At 40.4% G+C, this 18,085-nt stretch overlaps 1 long non-coding RNA gene across 1 annotated transcript; it reads right to left on the bottom strand.

The window, feature by feature from the left end:
- Positions 1-3,536: 3,536 nt before the first annotated feature.
- LOC113843598 (uncharacterized) lies at positions 3,537-9,430 on the bottom strand. Its single transcript, XR_003497162.3, has 2 exons — positions 8,585-9,430; positions 3,537-5,216 (listed from the first exon to the last, which is right to left on the bottom strand). It is a non-coding gene; the product is annotated as an uncharacterized lncRNA (long non-coding RNA).
- Positions 9,431-18,085: the final 8,655 nt, after the last annotated feature.

Here is an 18,085-nt window from a genome sequence, read left to right as displayed (position 1 = left end):
TTTCTTGGTTGCCAAGGCTGACATGAGAGTGTCATTACCTGCAGAAAGAGTTGAGATTTAGCACTTGTAAGGTCCTTGCCCCATTTTATTTTCATTCATAACAGACACAGAAGAGGTCAGAGTAGTTTTCCTTGCAGTTTCTTTTATAGTCATCTATGGACAAATGTCTCCAAACTCAGTTAACTTTTCATCAATTAGAAGGCATATTTTTCTATTTCTATTGTGCTGCAGTCCTCTGTGGTTCACCATGAATGCTTTGCTGCTGACATTTCTGGCTGGTCTGCCTCTGCTTTCCACAGTTCTTGCCTGGTAACAGCCATGGAAATAGTCCAGCAGGCAAACTGTGTAGACACCATGAACTCATTGTTCTTCTCTTGCTATTTAGGGCTGTTTATCCCTCAGGCCTTCGGCAGGTGAGGAACCCTCAGCAGCTACCTCAGCCATGGCCAGGAGCTCCTCTGGTACCCCCCGAGCAGCTGCTGGGTAGCAGAGGAGCAGATGCTCAGCCACCCTTGGGGAGGAACTGGACTGATGGGCTAAGGACTGTCTTCCACACCTGGTCATCTCGTCCTGCACAGCACTTCCAACAGTAAGTAGCAGCAGATGGAGGAAGAACAGGGATGAACTACAACTGCCATCATTTCCTATGTGACTCATTTGCTGGTCAATGTGACCTGGAATGTGCAAATGATGAGGGGTAGCTGGCAGTTTATTCTGCCCCAAATCTCTGCCTGTGGCTTGCTGTGCAGTGAAATTGCTGCTGCTTATGAAAGGAACACACTGTCACTGTGTCATCTCTTGGTTCCAGTTCTAGTCTCTGTGACTTGCCCTCACTGCTGACAGCCAAGGTCCACAGTCCCCGAGAACTCTTCTCAAAGACCAGTATTTCCTTTATTCCCCCACCATAAGGGCCCCTTTCTTCTGGCACATTCAGACATCCCGGGCTTAAAGGGGCCAATGCAGTGCTTCCCTCAGAGACCTTGATGGAAACTTAACCTGGTGAAGGGAGGAAACCTTCAAGGTGGTGCTGGGGAGTGGAGAAACCAAGAATTCATCCATTTGCTGGGAAAAACTACGTACAGCTATTTACATAAATTTCAGCCAAGGAAGTATCTGGGACCACTGCGAGGTCCCCAGGCTCAGCAGATCAATGCTTGGTCATAAAATGTTGTTCATTTTCCTCCCATCGGATCACCTGGATGTTGGCTGGAGGGTACCTGGCTGGCATGTGGAAAATGGACACAGAGATACCCATACAACAAAGAGGCCACAAATATCTGTTGGCTCCTTGCAGCAACCTGTACCAAATCTCAGGATGCTTGTCTCTCATCCCTCCTGGCCTGGGCACAGAGCTGCTGCATTTCACTCCCACTCCCTCACATTGTCACATTGCACAACTCCACCTTTCTGCTCGTGGTGTAGGGATCTGTCTGACTCAAGAGGGAAAAGAAAACTTTTAATTTTTAGAAAAAAAAAAGAAAAAAACCTTACAATTTTTAGTAATTGGCATCCAAGATAAGGATAGATGATGAGGAAGGAGAATGTTGTGTGCCCCTGGCTATGAGAGCTGTGTGTGCAGGATTTGGGAGTATGTATGGAGGGCAACACTTTCACAGTCCGTATTAGTGCTTAAAGTTAAGACCTTTTGCCCTTCACAGGAGCCTTCTGGCCTCCCTGAGCTCACCTGAGCACACCTGTGTTGTGCTTTGACAGGTGTACTGCCCCAGTCAATCTCCACACCTGATGCTGTCCCCAGAGCAGGACAATATGATCCTGTTCCAGCCCACCAGAGGAGCAAAAGTGTTTCCTTACCTAAGCAAAAGGAAGTTCAACCAGGTGGACCTGGATGCTGGAAAAGCCAGAGTCAGCAAAAAATGGCAAACCATTGCTGAGAGCAAGGCATAAACAACACATGGGAGCTCCACCAGGAGGCCTTTTGGCCAGCCAGTCGGGCCACCTCAGAGCTCTTGGCCCAGCATGGCTTATTGTCTTTCAGCTGTACAATTTGAAGCCAGACTGATTTGGCCCGTCAGGAAAAGGTCTGAGCCCTGTGACCCTCCAGGTGGAAGAGAAAATGTGTGGGCTGGAGGCGTCTTACAGAGGAGGGGTGAAAATATGGAGACCCTGAACTTCTGAGGCACTGCGAGGTGAAAGAGCCCTGAGGGGTCTGGTGGGAAGGTCTGGGGAAGGGCCAAGGCAGGCCCAGTATGAGAACTGTGCAGATAGCTGGACAGAAAATGTGTTTATATGGCAGGGATGTGCTTAAATCCACCACTCAGTGCCATAAAACCAAACCTCCCACCATGCTGTTGGTGGAGAGAGGGCACTGTGACAACAGCAGAAAGCAGGCATGGAAGCAGCAAAGCTCTCAGGCATCCGCACCCTGAGTTTACACACCTGAGGGCAGACACACTTATCCTGCTATGGGGGGAGTTGCCTGTTGTCCATAGGAAGATGAACTCTGCTCTCAGCAGTACTTTCTGCAGAAGCTGAGAGTGAGCTGCTGCCTGCAGGAAAATCTGCCTGGGCCTCCCCTCTGGAGCAGACTGCGGGTGGAGGTCTCCTGAGCTGTCCCCCTGCTTTCTGTCCCGCTGCAGCTCTCCACCACTCTGAGAGTATGTTTGGAAGATAGCGCTTTTCTTCGTGGTGCTGCTTATACTTGCTCACTCAGTGTAAATAACTGTATTAACTTTACAGGCAGCCCTGGTTTGAACTGACTGAGATTCATGCAGCAAACTGGACTTATGCCAGGCCCACCAGAGCAGAGTCCTGTTAGTGCGAGGTGGAGCCCGAACAGCTCGCAGGATGGGAGGTCTCTCCAAATGAATGTGATCCCTCCTTGTTCTTACAGATTTGTTTGAACGCTGACACAATGGCTGCCAAATACTGAATCTGCCAGAAATGTTAACAAAAGGCACTTTGATCTCATTCACTTGTTCTTGTTAAGAATGTATTGTATTATTTTGTCTTCTTTGCGGTCAGAAGAAGAATGTTTTACCCTTGCAATGAAGTGTGTATCGCTCATGTTCAATAATCTACGTGCTGTATTACAGAGCACATTCTCTGCTACTTGCTTTTGGGCTGCTTACTTCAGCCTGCTATATAGATGTTTAGATACCATAGGGATGTTCCATATTTCTTATATAAAATAGTGAGATTTGTGTATACTTCCTGAAGTTCTAAAAATCTGAAGAATTTGAGTTTTTATTATACGTATTAAAAGTCCTTAAAAGTCAGTTTAAACCTTCATGCTGGTTATTAAATCCTTGGCTCAGTAGTTAATACATTTCAAATCTCTCTTCTTGGCACAAGGTTTACATTTTCCTAACCACATATTTACTGTTTAAAAAGCTAATATTCGCTAATAAAATGGTACAATGACAATTATCTATCAGCAGTAGTTCTTGCAATATGTCAGTCTCCCAGTGTACTATAAAAAATATATCATATGCATCAAATGGTCTCATTCTCATCTTCAAACAAGATGGAAGTTTATGGAAAATGTAATCCCCACTAGGAAATAAAAAAGAGGAAACTGTTGATGAGGAATTTTGATGCCAAATCAAAGTACTGTGTTTGTTTACATATAAAACTGAAGAATAAGACATAACATGTTAAACTTGTTGCCATGAGGTATTGAGTATACTCTGACAGTTTGGCATGACAATACAGTCAGCAATTATCCTGGAGAAGATACAGATAAACTCAAAAAATAGAATAAATATGCATCGTTATTGCTGTTTCTTGATATTTTACAAACAGTGCTTGTATTTTTGATCTTTGAAATATAACCACATGGAAAATCTTTATTCTCAAAATGTAAAGAAAATTCTGTTTTCAAAATAGATTGACTATTTGTGCTATATATCACTCTATAGTTGATCTACTCTAAATCTCATCTTTGAAGATTAAATTTCTGGCAAGTGACCATATAAAACAAAAATTTATGGCGCTTTTCCTCCAAAAGCTAGAAGTCAGCAGAAATGCATGCATATTTAGAGAATGCTACTCCTCATGTAGGAAACTGTCCAATAGTTCTTTTTGCAAAAAGATTTTTTTTCTTTGACTCCCATATTATTGAATCCCTGATAGACACGCTCAGCTTCATGACATTATGAAGAAGTATGTATTGATGACATTTGTTATCATAATAAGTAAGTATCAGGATCCACATATTTTTGAGTTACTATGTTTGACGCTGACACAACAAAACCATATTCTTTTAACCTCCTGATAAAAACATAACCCAAAAATTATGACAATTTATAAAAGTTTCCTAATTTCAATCCCACAAAGTTGTAATGGCCATATTTTTTCGTGTTGGTGGCCAATGTAAACTACCTCTCTACCACTAACAAAAGCATTAGATGAGCTCATAGAAGTTATTGACCCACAAAGTTGCTACTTCAGTAAAATCATGTCCTAGTAAACCGATCTCTTTAGGCTTCAGGGTCACCAAAATACTATTTGACCATGGTAAGCCCCTTTGCCTACATGCTTTCCATGGAACAGCAGATACACCTTCAGGATTTCAAGCTTTGGTTGTTTCATTCTTCTTACCTGGAACATACATTCATGCCAAAATCTTTTCTATCACCTACTGGACAGATGTATATACACCTATCTCCTATAGCTCTAAATGCTATAGTGCATTGGTGCTAAAGATATTGAACATAGTAGTGCCGGTGATATTGGAGTTGAGCAGCACAGAATCTTCTGAAAATCAGCATTTTTACTGTTTGCTCAATTCACTGTCTTACAGATGAAATCATGACTTAGGAAGAATACGAGTCTGTAAGAAATTCATAATGAGAGATTATCGGTGATACCCAGATCATGCAGAGTATGTGCTTCCACAGTTCTCAGTTTTGGCTTGCAGGTTGTGAGATCTGGTTGCTCTTGGTGATTCTCTCTGAGCACCCTTTGCTGTCGTCAGGATGTAGCTATCTTCAGCAAAATCACTGTATCCCTATACTCTCCAGGGTGAGAAGGCCAATCCAGAATAGCAATAGCAATGGAGAGATCAGGATAGTGAAGAGGGAATACGATAGATGAGGGCACATTTTCCTTCTTCATAAAAATCCTTCAAAATCCAGACAGCTTTGCACAGTAATCTATAAATTTTCAGTATGTAATATAATCTCTGTTGCTGTTGTCAATGACTCTGAGAGATGATAATACATGTATTTAAGGTAAGTGGTAACTGCTGTGCACTCCTTGTTCAAAAAGACAAAATGCAAAAACATGATCAGTGTAGGAATTCATAGAAAACAAAACAAAACAAAAAACACCATGCTGTTCTTGTAGTCTGTTAAGTAAAAATGTGCAAAAAATGTGACTAAGCACCATTAGTAACGAGAAACTACAGATTCCTGACAAACACTTTAGTACATACTAAGTCTGATTCAAGCATTTCTGGCAAGCTTTTAGAGTAAATCTGAGATGCTTTTGGTATTGTACTCTCCATTGGTGTTCTATGATAAAGAAATAAACCTCTCACCCATCTGCTTTGGAAAGACTCATGCTGGGTATCATTCTTGTAAATTCATGTGCTATTTGCAGGTTGTTCCTACTTTCAGTTTTTAACCCTGCTGGTGTCTTGTTAGCCAACAACTGTGCTGCAATACTGAGGTCACCTTTTGCTACATGGCAAATATTTCAGATGAGTATACCTTTAAATCTTTAGATGCTGGCTAATTTGACTTCTCTTTTTCCTGTGTTGCCTTCCAAGATTGAAGTGGGGATAGTCATATACTTCTGCAAGATTATTCAGTTGTAAACTCTCAGCGATTTCAACAAACTATTATTTAAAATTCTCTAAGCTTTTTCAAACATTTCCTGTTTACAGATACACTGGGTCTGGCTGGGATGGGTTAACCCACAACCACAGAGTATCAAGCAGAAATGTAGGAATTATCTGTAACTCAATAATTGAAGTCTACTTTACGTAGGTACTCTGAATGAACTTGCTAGGAAAGATCAGCTGGAAAAAAAAAAGTGAAAACACTGTAAGATGAGTAAGATAAGCAACCACAGAATTTATTGGATAAATATTTATTATGTTTATTGGGTGATCACCCTTTGTTTCCTATTTACACCAAGGAGTTTTGGCAGGATGATTATTATTTGAAAATCAAGAGCAAAGATATAGCTACAAGGAGTTCAGGCAGAAATGCTTGTAATTAAAAATGTCCAACTCTTAAAATGTCAAGGTGCCTGGTGTTAAACCCTTAGCATTTTGCTCAGGATTAATAGTAAGAACTGAGCCTAATAACATTACCCACAGGCTGAATTTTATTTGAAAGTTTAATTTGAAAAGAGTTTACCTATTTTTCAGACCAACATTGTGGAGATAATATTATCTTACCAATGTTAAAAATAATGTTACTTATTGGAGAGATTCCAGTGTCTTACTGATTTGGGTCTAGAATCTGAAATAACATCAGGTCTGTGTGCATAAGACCCTGGCATTAAGAATTTGCCTTCTGTCATTCCTCAGGAAATTTGCCCAAATTTGGTTAAAATATATTATGAATTATGAAAATTCTCAGTTTGCTCCTTCAGATAAATCACATTAGAGTTTGATGCCTGAATTTCCTCATGAATCTTTGTCTATTTAGTGTCCTCCATCATGGAGTGGAAAGGAACAAGCATCTGTTCCCCCACAATTACTCCTGCAAGCACTTGAGGATGTGTGACCCAGACACAAAAACCACATGCAAAGGAACTCTCTCCCACTTCTTTTGCTGATGGCTTCCAGCTCACTGAAAGAAAAGGAAGGTGCTGGCTCATATCAGAAGGGCTTGTGGGGACTTCTGGAAGGAGAGAGGAAGCATCAGAGGAAGCAAGGGAACTGGAGAAAGGGATTTGGAAAGGAGCAGAGGGGCACTGTGCTTCAAACTTCAAACTAGGCTCAAGACCCTGGAGCCTCCAGAACTGCATATCTGGCTAAGGGGTTGTGATGTATCCCCTCCAATGGCCCTTACAGAGCCATACTGCTGTTACAAATTACCTTTAATAGCTCCAAGACACAATACCACCACTCCAGGCCTGAGTGCCACCAACAGCCAAACACGGAGTCAGTTGCCTTCAACTTACAGCATTGCTGCATTTTGTACTGCACACATTTGCATATGTTTAATTTCTAGTTTTCAATTAAAGTAAAACTGATTTTAAATACACTGAGGGTTCACATACTTCAATACATCCATTTCTGCAACCCACTGTGCTAGACCAAACAGAGTTTCTATTTCTCAGCATCGTTAGTTTCTCATTGCATAGGGAGAATGAAATCCAAAGTCAGGGAAATACTTAGGACTTCCAATTAAGTTTTGAAAGCTTGATGAGCGCTAAAAATATCTTGCATGGCAGGAAATAGACCAACAGGCCTGGGGTTCATTGATCTGTTTGTTTTAGTCCTTTGCATATTTTCTACAGATCTTCTGATTGCTCTGCTGTAATTATCTGGAAATAGTACACATGAGGAGGAAAAAAGTCAGCATATAACAAAACAAAAATATAATTTCCCATAGTTTAGTAGGAAAATAAGAATGATTATCATAAAATCACAGGGAATTTATTTATTAACTTTATGGAGAGTAAAACCTATTTAAAGAAAGATGAAGTATAACTCTAAGCTTTAAAAAAAATCTTCTGCATAATTAATTATTTCATCTAATTTGGCATGAAGCAGTTCTTGATTGTAAAAATTGAAAGATTTTTTTTTTTGGTTGTTAATAAAATTGGAAATAATTTAGCTTTAACCTCATTTTAATGGGGTTAAGGAAATTTAGAATTATGTGAGAAATGTATATCTGCTTAGGAAGATTTTTGAGAAACCTGGGAATTGATTCCCAAGCCACATAAACTCATTTTATGCATGTGTAATTCTCTTGAGCAATAGGGAATTAGACCCATTCAATGAGGCTTGTGGAGGAATCATTAATGGCAAAACAGGTATTTAACCACCCATTTTCCACTTCATCTGTAGCTTGAGCTTCTGTGTTTCTGATCCCACATAAACTGACCAAGCTGGAGTGCACAGCTGAAGCTATTGCTCCTGGATGTTTTTGCACCTATCAGCTCTGAAGCCATGGCTTGCTATCTGCTATGCAATACCAAGAAATATTTGGAGTCTTTGAAAACTGGCTGGGCTCTTTGTCTTGTTTGTGCCATTAGTGTATCACAGTTAGTGGCTTTTAGCCAGTTTACCAGCTAGACAGAAATAATATGTCACTTATTCTCTGCAGCCTGGACAAGAGGACTGGGATGGATCCCCTGTCACTGGTGATTACTAACTATGGACTAACTATGGAGAGCGATGGCTATTAGAGAACTGAGGCTCTCTGATCAATGGCTTCAGGGTATCACAACCAACCCAAACTTAAGTAGAAGACTGAGAGAAATCATCACTGGCGATGCAGAAAAGGCAAATGCAGAAGGTACAGCTTAGCAATGAATGTCGAGTCCCAGCCCCAGCTCACTTTGGTGATCAAAGGCATTCCAAAACAAGCACTAAGTGTTTGTGAGCTGCCAAAGAATTTGGGTGTAGTGTTAGGAAGAAGATGAAGAACAGATTACTTACATCACTAGCAGCTACTCCCTAGTTTGATGAGGATGGATTTAAAAAATAGCTGGGAAGGTACACAAGCCTGTTACACATCTTCACGGATCCTAAAGCACGGTTGTGTAATGTGTCGTGCATTGCAGCACTCCGAAGTTCTATTTAAAGGAAATACAGCAAACAGGCAGTGGTGGGGCGGAGACAGGAGAGAGAGTGATGAAAGAAATGGTGAACTAAAAATGGAGCGGAGAGGCTAGCAGACTAAGAGAGATCAATGGTATAGCAGCAGTTCTGAAACTGAGAATCCCCTGCTCTGAAGCTAAAAACATCGTGCTAGAAAGTCACATGTCAAGAACGAACAACTTTTGGCACCTCTTTCCTACACTGACTCCAGGATAGGCAGTGACACAAACATCAAAATGCGGAGAGAGCTTCGCCTCTGTTATGAACAAGAGGCATCCTGTTTTTGAGGAGCAAAGAACTGTGTGTGCACCTTTCATATGGGATGTTGGCGGTCCTTCTCTCTGTACCTTCACATCACAGGCGGGTGAAAACAAGGCTTCTAAAGTAAAACAACAAACTCTGCATGACTTGTTTGCAGCAGCATCTGCTGTCTCGGAAACCGCTTCTTCAGCCAGTTCTCTTGGCTGCTTTGGAGATGCAGTGAAGTCCAACTGCACAATATGGTTAGGCTTGCTTCCCAGATCGTATCTACACTGGCCCGTGGAGTCTCTGCCTCCAAAGCACTGGAGGTATATAGAGAAACTGCTCAGAACGTGTATGTGGCTGGAACAGACACGCACCAGATGGCCATTCAAAATAGCAGTCAGGAGAAAAGCCTCACACTGAGCAGATGCAAGTCTTATCCTTGAGAAACGACTTCCCAGCTGCCATTTTCCTCTGACTCATCTTTTAGAAGAATTCTGTTTATTTTAACCAGAGCTAGTGTTGAGTCACAGATGCCACATGTTAGACCAGTTCACTGGGTCCCTTTCGTAGCTGGGGTGAGGAGAGTATTTTAGGCAACTCCACTTCTTTGCTTAGTACATGCAAAATCTCAGCACTCCCTTCTTTTCAGTTGTGTGATTGTTAGAACAGTAGCACAAATTTCGAAGCACTAAAACTAATACAGACAAAAATGTAGGTTAAAGATAAAGAGAAACCCCTTGATTTTAAGGAACATTGGTTCAGCCTTAAATTAAACCACAACTTTGGCTTTCTGTGTTAGATGTTAAAAGTTATTTTAAACACAAGGTGGCTGAGATCTTTATAGACTTAATTATGTGAAACAAGGAGTTCCTCTGAGCACCTGCACCTGTATTAAATGCTCTTTCAGGTTTTCTGCTCTTGAGAAAAGTTTTTTCCTTGATGTTTCAAGAGTTGCCTTGCTAAATACTTAAGCCATGATTTCTTTGTACTAAAATTGGATAATATAATACAATGCCATGAACGGGAGAAATAGAACTAGAAGAGGTGGTGTTGCTTGTTTGTTTGTTTGTTTGTTTGTTGTTGTTGTCATTTTAATTTCCAGCTAATTTCCTCAGAAAATTCTGAAGGTTTGCAACCATTTCTTAAAATACCAGTACTGTCTGCACTGGGCATATGTTCTATTTTGATATTTTTTCAATTCCTAAAATAAAAATCTGCAAGTTCTTCACGAATATCTTTCCACCCCAGCCAGAAAATGTGTGAAAGCAGCTCCATCAGTCCTCTTCCTGACCCCCAGCCACTAACTGAGCCTTTTCCATAGAGGAACCAGTTTCAATTCCCCCTTGTATTGTTTCACCAAGGCAGAATATTTAATTCGCCATTTTCTCATTGTGAATTTTTAACCAATTTTGTAAAAACAAACAAACAAACCAAAAAACAAAACAAAACAACAACAACACACTTTTTTTTTTTTTTAATAATATATTTATGCTACTCAAAGTTAAGGGTTTGGCCCAATACCAGTCATTCGATGGACCATCTTCATTAGAATCCATTAAATTGCAAAGAAGATCAGAGGTATTTGGAACTCTTCCAACCCAAAGTATTCCATGATGCTATGATTTGTGTTTCTTCATAACATCATAGAATCACAGAATGGTTTGGGTTGGAAGGGACCTTAAAGCCCACCCAGCTCCAACCCCCTGCCATAGGCAGGGACACCTCCCACCAGACCAGGTTGCCCAAATCCCCACCCAGCCTGGCTTTGGGCAGCCTGTTTCAGTGTGTCACCACCCCCTGAGTGAAGAATTTCCTCCTAACATCTAATCTAAATCTCATCTATTTTAGTTTAAAATCATTCCCCCTTGTCCTATCAATCCTAGTGTTCAGAGAGGCCATGCTACCAAGATTCCCCAAGTTCATCACCATATAAACTTTTTCAGGGTGTCATAAAATTAATAAAAAACAGCAGGAGAGGGTGGCTTTATAAAGCCTTAACAGCACTTTCAGGGAGAAAACTCTGTTCAATTTTTATTAATTTGATGTATTTTTCCATGGCATTGGACCAAGTTATTCAGTAAGAGGAAGACTGTCAACATTTTAATTTTTTGACTGCTGTATTGCCTTGATGGTTTGGCATCACTGAGTAAACCTGCATGCTTTTCATATGAGGAGAAAACATCCTGCTTGTAGGTGGTCAAACACCTGCTCCCTAAGCTAGAAAGGCAGCAGCTGTTGTCCTTAGCGTGCCCAATTTGAGGAAAGTAGGATGTTGTCTACATATTTTCACAATGTCATTTATAAGGCAATGTTTGTGGCTTGCTACCACATGAATTATTGCCTTTGACAGGAGAAATAAAATTTTAATACAGGACTTTGACAGGAATACTCAAAAGGAGTTTTTTGAAACACAAGCTGAAGAGATCAACTGCTTTGCAAAACTGAACAAATTGTGTTTCCAGAGCTGCTTTGCTGCCATCCAGAACAGAAACTTGAGAAGCTTGTGGACATACACATGGGCAAGACCGTTTTCTTCCGTCCTCAGAGAACAGTTTCACCATACTTGAAATATTCCTTATTTCTGATGAAAAGTCAAACGTACTAGGCCTGGCTGGGATGGAGTATGGTACATTAGCATATTCAGAAGGCAAGATGTTTGGATTCTGTAAGGAGGCTCATCTGGAAACAATGTATATGCTTCAGTTCTTTGTAGAAAATACTTAATTTTAATTTTTCATGAAAGCCCTTTCTCTTGGAACAAGTCATCTGCTTAAAATTAGGCATGTACTTGTTTGTCTTGCTGACTTGAGGCCATACAATATACAGTCCTCTGATGCTGAGTAATTTATGTGCTTTCATAAATCAGTGGGCAGCCAACAGAGGACAGACTGGATACAACAGTTCCACATATGCATTCTTATTTTATGGTCAAAAGATCATGGAAATGAGCTCATACTTCATGCCTTTGAAAGTCCCTTCCTTTTTCTGTCATCTCTGGGAAGTGCAATAGATTACAATTATTTCCAAGATTTTTAGTAAATTATTCACAATCCACATCTTAAAAAAACTGTAGTCTTTGATATCTTCTCCAGTATTTTGAATGAAGGTTACAAAGGTGACCACAATCTTCAATGGTCCCTCTTCTCCTTTCACCCCTTTGAAAGATTAAAGTATGTGAATGCTGTTTAAAAAGTGAAGAAGCCTTAGTCCTGTATGAGCCAAATACTTGTAAGAAAGCCCTGTTTCCTGTCCCCACTGCCAGAACTGATTCTGTAAAGAAGAGCTGCAGGAATGCAACTGCACATTTCCATGTCCCTCTGAGATGTGAAATCAAGTGTGCCGAGCTGAAATGCTCTTAGAAATACCTTTTCTTGGCTTCTGGAGCTGAGGATGGGCCTTCACATTGAAAACAGCTGAGCTAGCTTGTGCCAATAGTATACAGGAAGAGATTTCCATATGCATATGGAAAATGAAAGCACACCTTGCATCCTTGTGAAATCACAGAAAAGATGCAATAAAGGCAATAACGCTGAATAGACCATTGGCATAGATGTGAATAATGCAACAAAGAAAATGCAAATATATATATATATACATATATGTATGGATGAGTCCAGACCAGTTAAACCTCCATTGCCAACCCTGATCTTCTTATCTGAAGAGTACCAATGGTTAGGGAAAGCACATGCTGAAGGATAGGCCTTTCTGGGCATTATTGATCAGACTGCATTGGCAGGTTCTAACAAATCATCCAGCAGCCCATAAAGAGCCCAAGGGTTGAACCTGGTACATCTTCCCTTGCTCAGCTCCTGCCCGGGGTGTATGGGTCCGGGTGGCACAGGGAGCAATGGGGAAGGCCCAAGCCCCCTCCCCAGGGCAGGCTGAGGGGCTAGGGCAGGGTCTGGTGTGCAGGGGGCCCCAGTAGGCAGCAGCGCCTGTGGGCAAGGGACTGGGCCTCTGCCCCAGCACCAATAGTGGCACTGAGGCACAAACATCAGTAGGGTGAATATGTTGGCAGTATTTGCTAAAAAAATGGATTACCTCAAAATGTTTGCATCTGTGACTCAAGCCAGCCTCTCTGCTGATTTTAAAGTCCTGTTAAGCTCTTCACTTCTGATTCACCACTCTGTTCCACCTCTGGCTCACTGCAGAGAGCAGCCGTGTGCATCTGAAGATCTTCCTGCAAACTGCGTGTTAAACATTTAATGCCTGAATTCTGTATGTTAAAGCTCAATGAGTGAGAAAGAGATGGCACCTCTCAAACCTTTTCCATTTAGAGGTGGGTTTCAGAATTCCTTGCTAAAATCAGGGATAACCGGAGCCATTACGAGATTTATGAATAAAATTTTTATTACCAACCAGAACCAGTAGTGACCAAATTTCACTGCATTTTTCCATCTACAGTGACAGTCAAGTATGCGAATTAAAGAAATGCTGCTAGTGAATGATCCTCTTTCCCCCTCTGAGCCCCTCTGGTGCATGGTGCAGACTACACATGATACCGATACGTTAATGCCCTGTGTGTGTCTCTAGTCATGAAGAGAGCCTCTGACATAGCAGGCAGGAGAACATCTGAACTAGACTGACATCTGACCAGACCACAATACTGGAGTTTTATGAGCACAAGCAGAACAGACAATCCTCTCTATCCTTGTTTTAACAGTTTCCTTAAAGGCTGGGAAACTACAGAGAAAGTAAACAGCAAGGTAATTAAAATGTGCATTGCTTACTTCATCATTATGGGCGACTGAGATTTTTTGGGGCAAAATATTTTTCATCTAGGACATGCCTGCACTTTGAATAGAATGTCTGTGGGAAATAGTTATTTTAAAAATACATATATTCATTTCCAAAGCCAATTAAAAAAAAAAAAAAAAAAACTCCAAAAATACAATTTCCACATTTTTAATATAGAAATTCATGTTTTGTTCAAGTAAACTTTCAGTACATCAAATTAATTTTAGTAAAGACAGAATCACAGAATTTCACAGAATCACAGAATTTCTAGGTTGGAAGAGACCTCAAGATCATCGAGTCCAACCTCTGACCTAACACTAACAGTCCCCACTAAACCATATCCCTAAGCTCTACATCTAAACGTCTTTTAAAGACTTCCAGGGATGGTGACTCCACCACTTCCCTGGGCATCCTGTTCCAATGTCTAACAACCCTTTCAGTAAACTGTAAATGAGAGTCACAATCTATATGAAAAGTCCAAAAAATTGATATGCAATGTTTAATTTACTCAAGCATTTTTTTATCTTACTTAATAGATTGTTGGAATTAACATGGGTAAGAGTTTGATTTTTCTTCCTGATTTAAGATAAAACCTTTTTTCAAACGTCAGCTTTCTGAAGGAAAAAATATTATTTCCTCATCTGCTCTGTTCCACTAGCCTTAATTTAACAAGTGTATGATACATTGATTTCTGTCAGCAGACCACAGTTAGAATATACTGTGGTAGAAATGAACTCCATCTTCCATTCTGAATTATCTTAAGCAGCTCTGTTAATATAATAGGCTTGTGGGCATATATTATACAATGACACAAGGCGTAACCTTTCCCTTTCAAACAGTTTCTCATTTCCTGACTTCAACAAACATAAGAGAATATCACATGGTAAAAGAATGCTGTGAAAAGTATATTGAATCATCTGGCAGTATTTAAACCATGAGATGACATTTTATTTTGCTTATTCTACATGGAAATTCCTAACATCAGCTCTTACTCAAATACATCAGTCCAAGCTCTGCTGTTTCTTTTCAAACATTCTTTATTCCTCTCTTCTTGTTCTTGTTATATCTTTTTATCTCTTAGCTGGAATGTGGATTTCTGTGGATGTCTAAACATCCACAAAGTCTGAACTTTTAATTTTTCCTTCTGAAAAACTCTGAATGCAGAATTATCTAAAGGATTTTTTCCTTTCTCTCTTTTTCTCCCCCTAAACTACTCCATAGCTAATTGAGTGTGTTTATAACAAACAATCTATGGCTGTCTTAATAACTCAGGGAAGCTCTAAGGATCCTTCAATAGATGACTGTCAAAGTAATGACATTACAGAGTTTATATCAATTGATTTCAGGCAAAGTGGCCACTGTGCTCTGGAAGTTTTATCTAAACACAGGGTGCTCCTTAGCCCAGACTATTTGTACACCTAAAGCTGACCATTCTCTTAAGAGCTTTCTTGGAGAAGGCCCAGAGCTCTCAGCACCTTGAAGGAGTGAGCCTAAAACAGAGAGTTATTTCCCAGAAGAGGCAGCACTTAGTGAAGCTATTAAAAAAAACAATTCAGTGGGAAAAAAATATATAGGGAAGGGAAGGGAAGGGAAGGGAAGGGAAGGGAAGGGAAGGGAAGGGAAGGGAAGGGAAGGGAAGGGAAGGGAAGGGAAGGGAAGGGAAGGGAAGGGAAGGGAAGGGAAGGGAAGGGAAGGGAAGGGAAGGGAAGGGAAGGGAAGGGAAGGGAAGGGAAGGGAAGGGAAGGGAAGGGAAGGGAAGGGAAGGGAAGGGAAGGGAAGGGAAGGGAAGGGAAGGGAAATAACTGATCAATTGCATACTGCTAGAGACAGGCAAACAATGCATTACAGCCAGAAAGTAGCAACTGATTTCTGCCATTTGAAACAAAGGGGAAAAGTTTTGCTGTTAGCAGTAAGGGTCTTATGACACCACATATTTTTTCATGGATTTGAAACCCAGAAAGGACTATTAGATATTCCAGTTTTACTTCCCTCATAGCACAGGCCATAAAAAATCATGCTTCTCGTTCCACTCAGTAATGACTTGTGTGTTGGCAAAACCAGAGTGCTCCCAAGGGTACCTCCAGCCTTAGTCTGAAAACTTCAAGAGGGGAAGAAGCCAGTCTCTTGGCCCATATTGTGTTGTTACAGACCATCTATTCCAGCAAAGGTTTACAACCCACATGCACTCCAACACCAACATTACGTTACTCAGTGACATATAATTCTGCACGACAGCCCATGATTCATTGCTTACAAGTGTTCCTAAATGTACATTGGTTATACTCCACAACAGATGATGACAGCAGGTCCCAACTGGATGGGACACTCCTGCAATGTGCTACTTCACTCTAGTGCACATACTGTAATTTGGAAAGAACCAGTCTAGCTAAAAATTAGCTCATGGTAGCTACCATACCTCTGTCCATCATTTCTGCCTAGAGGAAGGTAGAGATATTTGAATGTCATAGAAAAGTTCTGCTTATCTCAGAAAGCTTGATCTCAAATTCTCATTAATCACAAGGGAAATCACTTTCTATTTCATCTGACTCCATGGAAGACACCTTAAGGGTAGACTTACTCAAGGAAAGGAGAAATATGAGATTACATCATTAGGTATGGTATTAGATAGGCCAAAGCACCATGACCTTACTGTGTTCTTTAGGTTGGTTCCCAGTGAATTGCTCCAGTGCATATGAAAAAATATAGTTTTTGAATCTAAGAGTAGTAACAGTTAATCTACATCAAAATGGAAAGAAGTAGCTCCCAGAACAGGCTGTAACCATACTTAACTCACAAGGAAAAATCATGTATGAAAGCTTTTTGAAAGGCATTTCTTTCTACCTTTCCCTTTCTATTGTTCTCTTTCTATTTCTTTCTCATTCCCAATTTCTATTTCTCATTCCCTCTTTCTCTCTCCTTTTTTTTTTTTTTTTTGTAGTAATTCCTAAACTTATAAAAGACATGTAAGGATCCTCTCTATATTCTTCTGTGTTATATAAAATGGAAGCCTCAAAACACATTTGTTGTCTGGGTGAAAAGATAGTGCCTATATAAGATGTATAACCACGCCCAGCTTTTGTTGAGGAGGGCTTCTGTGTTGCTTTGTGGTTTTGGTTGGTTGGTTGTTTTTTCTTGTTTTGCTTGATTTTTAAATAATGAAGGAATTGACTAAATTGCATCTATAAACATACGCTTTTTATCATGGAGATGCTGAAGTTCTGCAATTGTAGCGGAAAAACTTGGTGAAACCATAGAGGGAAATTATTTTCAATAAACTCTTTGGACTACAACTCTGGTGTCAGCACTATTAAAAAACAAACAAACAAACAACAACAACAACAAAAACCTTGGAAGTGTGGTATAGAGCACCCCCAGTCTGAGATTATGTTCCATTTGTCCTATATTTTGCAATAATGCAAATTTGGAGTTTGCCCTAGTCTTTAATAAATGTTGATGAGATTTGTGCATACAGAAGATGAAATTGTAAATGGCAAATGGAAACAATGGCAGCAGCAAAAGAAGTCCAGGCCCGAGGGGATTTTTCCAGAAAGCAGAACAAGAGGTTTCATTGTTCCTATGTGGTGCATATCAAAAGAAAGGATAGGGAAAAATCATTTAGCTCTTGTAGAGCAAGTGCAGGCTTTCCAAAGAGTGAAAGGGAGGCGATATGGAGGAAAAAAGAAATTAACTTGATTAATTCAAGGCACAGTTAGACTTGCTTACAAACAAGAATTGATCAGACACAAAGCCCAGTCTTTGCTAATGCTCAGCTTTTATTGAATTACATGGATGCTCTGCACTCTGCAGCAGTTACATTGCCTATTTCAGTATTAAAAGAAAGCTGGAGGCTTAGGTAACCCTGCCTGACTTTCAGTCATCCTAGTAACAGCCAAACAACGAGCATGCAGAGTCTGTGAAACATCCAGGAGATGCCAGACAAATTAACTCTAAGATTTTTCCAAAACAAAGGAGAATCTTTAAAGAGATTTTATTATCCATAAACAGCTCTGAGACAGATAGCAATTTAAGGAAGGCGAGCAACTTAAGAAACAGTGGAAACTCTGAATTTGTTCCCAAAATTAAAATAACTTTTTAATGGCCTTGCCCTTAAAGAGGAATTAATGAGGTCTCTTTTACATCTTCACAGAGAGCCAGACTCTTCCAGATGTGAGATAGATTACTACGTACAACATAAACAATATTTGGTCTTTTATACTTGCTGCATGGAGCAGACATCTCTGCGCTTGAACAGGAGATCATCAGAGGATGTAAACGACCCCAGTCACGAGCAGTGCTCCAGGAGCCCACAGGAATACCTGGGTAACATTTCTACCAAACCCTGCAAGCTGAACTAAG

The sequence above is a fragment of the Anas platyrhynchos genome, chromosome 1 (assembly GCF_047663525.1).
Source record: "Anas platyrhynchos isolate ZD024472 breed Pekin duck chromosome 1, IASCAAS_PekinDuck_T2T, whole genome shotgun sequence".
In the NCBI taxonomy this organism is placed as follows: Eukaryota; Metazoa; Chordata; class Aves; order Anseriformes; family Anatidae; genus Anas; species Anas platyrhynchos.
The sequence above is the reverse complement of the archived record's forward strand: the minus strand, read 5'-3'. Positions and strand labels throughout refer to the sequence as shown.